We start from the raw sequence: 9,020 nt of genomic DNA, 5'->3' as shown, positions 1-9,020 counted from the left end.
TTTTTACAGTAAGAATATAAAATGGTCAGAAATAAATGAAGAACTGAATAAAGAATGGAAAAATGTATTTGTAAGTGATAATGTACAGGTAAATACGGACATAGTGTACAAAATACTGGAGAAAATTGTTGAAAAATATGTACCGAAAAAAAAACAATAAACAAAAGACGTGCATACCAAGAGACAGAAGGATCTTATTTCAGAAAATTAGAAAGTGGAAGAAAAATCTTGCAAAAGAAAAAATTGTGTGGAAAATGAGGGAAATAAAATGTAAGATAGAAAAAGCAGAACAAAAGATTATACAGTCGAAAGAAAATGAAAAAAGGGACTTAGAAGAAAGGACACTTCAAAATATAAAAAGAAACCCCAAAGTACTTTACTCCTATGCAAAAAAGATGAATAAAGGGAGAATAAAAATAGGCCCTCTAAGAATTGAAGGACGGCTAACGAATGAAAAAAAGGAAATATGCAACATATTAGCAGAAAAATATAAGAGTGAGTTCACGCCAAGAATTGCGAATGAGATTAATGAAACAGAAATGAGAGAAGAAAATTTGAATATCTAACAGATATAGATATTAGTGAAACAGATATTGTCAAGGCTATAAACGAAATTAAAAATGGATCGGCAGCCAGACCAGATGGAGTTCCAGCGATTTTGTTAAAAAAAACTGCAAACACTGTCGCGAAGCCGCTTGCAATACTGCTAAGACAAAGTGTAGATATGAGCGAGATATATGTTAAACATAGATTAGCTTATATAACCCCTATCTTCAAAAGTGGATCAAGACTAGAGGCAAGCAATTATAGACCTGTTAGTCTAACATCACATATTATGAAAGTGTATGAGAGGGTAATAAAAAAGAAAATAATGAACCATTTGGTCAAAAATAATTTGTTTAATATGGGTCAACACGGTTTCGTGCCTGGAAAAAGTACACAGACCCAACTGATTGCACACTATGAAAACATATACAAAAATATGATAAATGAAAAAGACACAGATGTTATCTATCTAGATTTTGCAAAAGCCTTTGACAAGGTAGACCATAACATATTGGAGAAAAAAATGAGAAAGCATAATATTGTGGGAAAGATAGGAAAATGGGTAAAAGAATTCCTGCAAAACAGAAAACAGATAGTGGTTGGAAATGACAAGAAATCAGATGAAGCCCAGGTAATATCGGGTGTGCCACAAGGCACGGTATTAGCTGCACTGCTGTTTGTTATTATGATCTCAGACATAGACTGTGATGTTGAAAACTCCGTAGTGAGAAGTTTCGCCGATGACACAAGAATAAGTAGAGAAATTACTTGTGATGAAGATAGGAACTCGCTACAAAGAGATCTAAACAAAATATATGAATGGGCAGAGATAAATAGGATGGTATTTAACTCCGATAAATTCGAATCAATAAATTATGGAAACAGAGAAGAAATGGTGTATGCATACAAGGGACCTAATAATGAGACAATCGCAAACAAGGAAGCAATTAAAGACCTTGGTGTAATGTTAAATAGGAATATGTTATGCAACACTGTTGGCTAAATGTAAAGCAAAAATGGGAATGTTATTCAGACACTTTAAAACAAGAAAAGCTGAACACATGATTATGCTTTACAAAACTTATGTACGTAGTACACTCGAGTATTGCAATGTGATATGGTACCCACACTACCAAAAGGATATTGCGCAAATAGAGAGTGTACAAAGGTCCTATACTGCTAGAATAGAAGAAGTTAAGGACCTTGACTACTGGGAAAGACTGCAATTTTTAAAACTATACAGTCTAGAGAGGAGAAGAGAACGCTACATGATAATACAAGCATGGAAGCAAATAGAAGAAATTACTGAAAACATCATGGAGCTTAAAATATCAGAAAGAGCAAGCCGAGGTAGATTAATAGTGCCAAAAAATATTCCAGGTAAACTAAGAAAGGCGCACAGGACATTAATCCACTACGCACCAGCATCGATAATGCAGCGCATATTTAATGTGCTGCCAGCTCATCTAAGAAGCATATCAGGAGTGAGCGTAGATGTGTTTAAGAATAAGCTCGATAAATACCTAAGATGCATCCCAGACCATCCAAGACTGGAAGATGCAACATACACCGGAAGATGCATTAGCAACTCTCTGGTGGATACAAGAGGTGCCTCACACTGAGGGACCTGGGGGAACCCAAACAAAAGATAAGATAAGATAAGGTTCACTGGAGTCTAAAGCCACATATCCTTTCTCTACCGCAAGGCAAGAGAAAGGAAATCGCAAAATCTATCAGGTGCCTACTTCACTTGAAAGTAATCACCAGACGTCAACAGGAAAGAGTTCTATGATCGCTGCAGTTCGCTGCTGTGACAGACCCAATCGTAAAAGCAAGGCTCAAAGATGCTAACAGAGTCTGGAAAAAAAGGGAATTAAATGCTCAGAGAGATCTTCGCCACAAAACTCCGGCTTTGCTGTGCAAAAAACTCAAGCTGTGGTCCCCTGCCAAGAGCTTGTCGACACAAGTCCCTCTACAGTATCCTCCCCCTTCCATGACAATTCACATGGATGCCTCAGATCAGGGTTGGGGGGAGATTCTCTTTCCAAGAAAATACAGGGTTAGTGGTCAGCCACATTTCGGAAATTCTATATCAGTTTCTGGAAGCTCTGGCAGAGTTTCTGACTCTGAAGAGACTGAACCCGAGGAAAAAATCACACATCAAATTAGTCATTGACAGCAAGACGATAGTCCACTATGTCAAAACACAGGGCTCCAGGTTTCCTCAGATCAACCATGTGATTCTAGCCATTCTCACCTTGCCAAAGTGGAGAAATTTGCATCATTCAGCAGTTCACCTAGAAGGAGTTTGCAATGTGATGGCGAATGGCCTATCAAGATCCAAGCCTCTGGAAACAGAATGGTCTTTAGTCGAAAAATCATTGTTTCATTCTAGAGCAGGTCCCAGAACTGCAAATAGATCTCTTTGCAACGAGCTTCCACAATAAGCTTCCCCGGTATATAGCACCAAACTTAGATCTGGAAGTGGCAGGAACGGATGCAATGTCCTTGGATTGAAACCAGTGGTCTCACATTTACCTATTTCCACCATTCAACCTCCTAATGAAAGTTCTGAACAAACTGCAGACTTTCACAGGGACAGCGGCTATAGTGGCTCCAAAGAGGCCCCAAGAGCAATTGGTACCCTTTTGTTCTGGAACTAATACTTCGCCAGGTCCCTCTAACATCTCCATTGCTGTCCCAGGATGTTTAACAGAAGACAGTCTTTGCCTTTTCTTGGATAACAAAAAACCTTCAGCTCTATGATTTTCTCGCCCTAGCGGTTCAAAGAAAGTTTGGAGATACGAAGGAGATAATTTACTTTATAGAACAGTACATGTCCGATACTACAAAACGACAAAACTTGTCTCCCTGGAAAAAATGGGTGGATTTATTAAAAGACATCATCCTCTTCCATTACTATGGACTTCTGTATTTCTTTCTTTATTTCATTACACGAACAAGGTCTGGCCTCTACACTATTGCCTCATGTAAGTTGGCACTAACTAGACCCGTGGCTTATACTTTTGATACTGAACTCAATAGCGAACTATTCAATGAGATCCTGAAGGCTAGTGCTGAATTGAAGCCAAATGCTCCTCCCAAGACTCTCATGGTCGTTGGACAAGGTATTGCACTTAGCCTCCTTGATAGATAACGCCACTACCTCTTTGAGGGATCTTACTCAAAAGGCATTCTTTTTCTTGCTATGGCTTCTGGTGCTACAGTCAGCGAGATTGTGGCACTTACCAGGGATGATGGCCACATCGAATTCTCGGAATCGGGGGAAGTAAATCTTTACCCCGATCCTGCATTCTTGGCGAAAAACGAACTTCTCACAAAACGTTAGGGGCTCTGGAAGATCGTTCCACTAAAGGAGGATCCTTCTTTGTGCTTCATGGAATGCCTTAAGGCCTACCTGTTGAAGAGTCAGGCCCTTAAAGGTGGACAACTTTTTAAAGGTGAAACAACAAGGTCTAATCTCTATTTGAAACAGCTAAGGTCCAAACCCACCTATTTCATCAGAAGGGCTGACCCCTATATGTATATATGTATGTATATATACATTGATATAAATATATTTATGTATATATATATATATATATATATATATATATATATATATATATATATATATATATATATATATAATCTGCGTATACATTTATATACATATGTGTCTGTAGAGTATGTCTATATATGTATATACATAAACACATATATGAACATCACACACACATATATACATATATATGTATATATACAGACATATATATATATATATATATATATATATATATATATATATATATATATATATATATATATATGTGTGTGTGTGTATATATACATATATGTATATATATATATATATATATATATATATATATATATATATATGTGTGTGTATATATACATATATGTATATGTGTGTATGTATATATATACATATATATATATTTATATATATATATATATATATATATATATATATATATATATATATATATATATATATACTTGTGTAGGCAAATTGAAAAGAAAAGACAGGTTAATATTTAAATAAATATGCGCACAAATGTGCACGCACCCCTCTCACAAAGGTATGACTATTCCCTCTAAACCCTTACCTGTGGGGCGGGGAATAGTTAAGCTTGACGGGAAATACATACATTATATATGTATAATGTATGTATATATATATATATATATATATATATATATATATATATATATATATATATATATATATATATATACATATATATATATATATATATATATATATATATATATATATATATATATATATATATATATATATACACACACATTTATATTTATATACATACATACATACATATATATATATATATATATATATATATATATATATATATATATATATATATATATATATATATACATACTAAATATATGTATAGCCAGACATCTCTTTAATATATAAGGAAGATGAGGAAATTGTATTATATGGGGTGAGAGAGATCCTGCTATCAAGAGTTGTGAAATTTCTTAATGTGCATATACAACCATGAGTTTTTTAAATTTGAAATTTCCTGATGTGTATTTACAACCAGGAGCATTTTAAATTTGATGTTTTTCATTAAAAAAACAGGAATAAAAGAGCATTCGCTTTCAGTTCCCCGGCTATTGGAAAAAGTTTTACTATTTGTTGTAATATTTTACAACCAATCCAATAAATAATTTTTCTTTCAATTTTCTACTCTCTCCTCTAAGCTAATGATAAAGTACGGAAGTGTTACATAGAAGCACATAAGCTCTTTGAGGGATAATAATAATAATAATAATAATAATAATAATAATAATAATAATAATAATAATAATACTAAAGGTTTAAATTTTTTCTACTCAATCTACATATGGAACCTAAGTAAAAGACCAGTATCACAGCAAACAGGGTGCACATACACTGAAATCACAGATATAAAAACAGAATCAACGTTATGAATGAGTAGTACAGTAAGTGACATTGAAATATCCATCTATACATCTTTTTGTTCTGTTGCAACGGCTCTCAACTTTCGACTCGCATCATTCATAAAATCTCAGAATCAAAAGTGACCAGCATTCAGACATCGCACACCACATGAAAAGACAAATTAAAATTCATTGCATGCAATACTGCACTGTGCGCCATGAGAGAGTAAGTAGATGTCGAGAGTAAGTAAAAGATGTCGAGAGAGTGAAGCAGTCAGAGATTGTAATACCTCGCAATATCCCACTTTCAAACTTCAAAACATTATTTAAGATTAAAACTTCCATGTTCTGTATAGAATAGGAAAAAGTGGTGTGCACAAGAAAAGGTGATTAACCTTTCTATCAATCTCAAACGCATCAATACAACTGGAGAACTGAATCAACTTTTTTGTGCATATTCTTTTTCTGTTTGGAATATATGTTTAAGAGTGCAATAACTTCGCTCTCTCTCTCTCTCTCTCTCTCTCTCTCTCTCTCTCTCTCTCTCTCTCTCTCTCTCTTTAGTAGATACAGATAACTTTTTGTTCATTGGCAAGGAGAGACCGAGATAACTTTTAATTTCTTCTTCTTTTTTTAACTGAAAAAAACCCCAAAAATGGATGGTACCAAAAATATTCAAGAAAAAAAGAAAAATATAATTCGTTAACATACCAAAATACACAGATGATCGGATACAGAAGAAACATTGAAGTTACCTCCCCATAGCCAAGACAGGTTCTGCCTGCACTTGGAAAAGGTAATTTAGGCCGCGGTAAAGGTTATTTGAAGTGTTTTTTTCGGTAGCAGACGGGTTGTTTAATGCCTTAATCGGGACGCTGTCCTTATTTATCTTCTCCAGTTGAGTCTCCGAGTATTCTGCCTTCTTGTCCAAATACTTTAATTACATGTCACCGAGGTGTGGTAAAGGGTCTGTGTGTTTTGTGTCAGAAAGTACTTGGTAATAATTCCTCGAGGTCCTCCAAACGGAAAAATCACCTTAACAAGACTCATCATGAACATTCTGGCAATGACGTGAATTTCTTCAGACGTCATGAATGTAGTGTAACGAGCCGAGAGAAGGTTGTGACTCAAAGGCAGGATGAAAGCAACTGAATAACTTTATTACAGAACACTCGCCTTTAAATACAAAAACTCAATGCAACAGGAAATTTCCTGTTCAACCGACACCGCACCGGTTAACAGTTAACGGTGAGAAAAACAGACACGTAATTTCAGGTTCGATGCAACAGGAAATTTCCAGTTCAACCGACACCGCACTGGTTAACAGTTAACGGTGAGAAAAACAGACTCGTTATTTCAGGTTCAATGCAACAGGAAATTTCCTGTTCAACCGATACCGCACCAGTTAACAGTGAGAAAAATATACATGTTATTTCAGGTCCTTGTTTGTGCGAGGGTAGAGCGAAGATACAACCATAATATATACACAAAATGAAATGTCGTTACTATGTACAATCGTGTGACACACGGTTGGTACATGGTAACGACATTTCATTTTGTGTATATATTATGCTTGTATCTTCGCTCTCCCCTCGCACTAACAAGAACCTGAAATAACATGTATATTTTTCTCACTGTTAACTGGTGCGGTATCGGTTGAACAGGAAATTTCCTGTTGCATTGAACCTGAAATAACGAGTCTGTTTTTCTCACCGTTAACTGTTAACCGGTGCGGTGTCGGTTGAACAGGAAATTTCGTGGTAAAGAAGACTGGGTCTCCACTGATCGTCTAAAACCTGCGTATCTCCTGCCAGATGACCCGCCTACAGTTCGCCTCCCTTGATCAGGGCACCCTATTTAACATGTACAGTATGTCATTTTTAGGGGGGGTGCCATGTACCAACCGTGTGTCGCACGATCGTACATAGTAACGACATTTCATTTTGTGTATATATTATGGTTGTATCTTCGCTCTACCCTCGCACAAACAAGGACCTGAAATAACATGTATGTTTTTCTCACCGTTAACTGTTAACCGGTGCGGTGTCGGTTGAACAGGAAATTTCCTGTTGCATTGAACCTGAAATTACGTGTCTGTTTTTCTTACCATTAACTGTTAACCGGTGCGGTGTTGGTTGAACAGGAAATTTCCTGTTACATTGAGTTTTTGTATATAAAGTAATAAAGTTACTCAGTTGCTTTCATTCTGCCTTTGAGTCACAACCTTCTCTCGGCTCGTTACTCAACATTTATGACGTCTGAAGAATGTTCATGATGAGTCTTGTTAAGATGATTTTTCAGTTTGGAGGACCTCGGGGAATCATTACCAAGTACTTTCTGGCACAAAACACACAGACCCTTTACCACACCTTCATCAATAAATGAAGTAAATCCATATTTTATATATTTTCCTCACAGAAACTTCCTTTAGATTTCTATCCATCTGCCATGTTATAAGACATTAAAAAAAAGTTGTACTTCATTATTTCTAGATTTTTCACTTTTAAATATTACTTTAAAGATGCTCGTGTGATGGCACCCCATCAGAACCCGCCATGGCCCACAGGCTGAAAACCACTAATATAGATGGAGGGAGCTGTCCGGGGGAGTTTCTGAGGATATGCTTACGAGGACCCTCACTCATTGTCACATCTTCCTTGCTTAGAACTGCACGCATTTTTCATAGGGTGTAGAACTTGTGGCAATCAACATAAGTGTATATATGGATGTGTCTGCCCAAAATTGATGGGTTATTAAGTAACATATCCAAATAGAGGTCTAGTGATAATATGAGGTTCTTCACATCTGATACTATTAATAGCAAATTTTACTACTGCAGACGAGTGGTTGAAGTGTACGGAGCCTTTCATTATATTAGCTAAAGGTGATTAACCGTATAACCTTGTAAGGCATGATCAATGCCCACTGTGGTTACCAAGTTCAGATTGATAAATTATTCTTCCCAAACCAACATATCAAAGTTATTATTTGTGTAGATTTAACATATGTTAGTGTTGTGAGGCTTTGTGAATTCCATCATCATCTGCGCATAGTTCATGATAAAAACTTACTTTTCTTTGCTAGTAAAAAACACCCTTTCAATAACTACCAAGTATCACTTCATAAATTGTCATGGTTGATATCTCCAAAAAACAAAGAGCACTGATATACCATGAAGTAGGTGCATGCAATGTTCCGGACTTGGTATCATTACGAGTGATCACCGTGCTATTTGTAATTTGCTGACAAGGATTCAGCATTCTTTGTTTTCGTTAAGGATACAAGCATATGTCCTGGGAGATGCACACACAAATATATGCAAATAGCAATGTTCTCTCACTAGAAAGCACTAGGAAAGGCAAAGTCACTAACACTATTTGGGGTCCAAGGGGCTTATCCTAGGCAATGTTGGCTCTCTAAGAGGTTGGATAAATAATATATCTTTTGTCATAAGTCACCAAGGTTGAGATCTGTTACTATAGAGGAAACTACCACCAATTTTGTGAGAATTATAT

This window comes from Palaemon carinicauda, chromosome 8 (assembly GCF_036898095.1).
Source record: "Palaemon carinicauda isolate YSFRI2023 chromosome 8, ASM3689809v2, whole genome shotgun sequence".
Classification (NCBI taxonomy): Eukaryota; Metazoa; Arthropoda; class Malacostraca; order Decapoda; family Palaemonidae; genus Palaemon; species Palaemon carinicauda.
The sequence above is the reverse complement of the archived record's forward strand: the minus strand, read 5'-3'. Positions refer to the sequence as shown.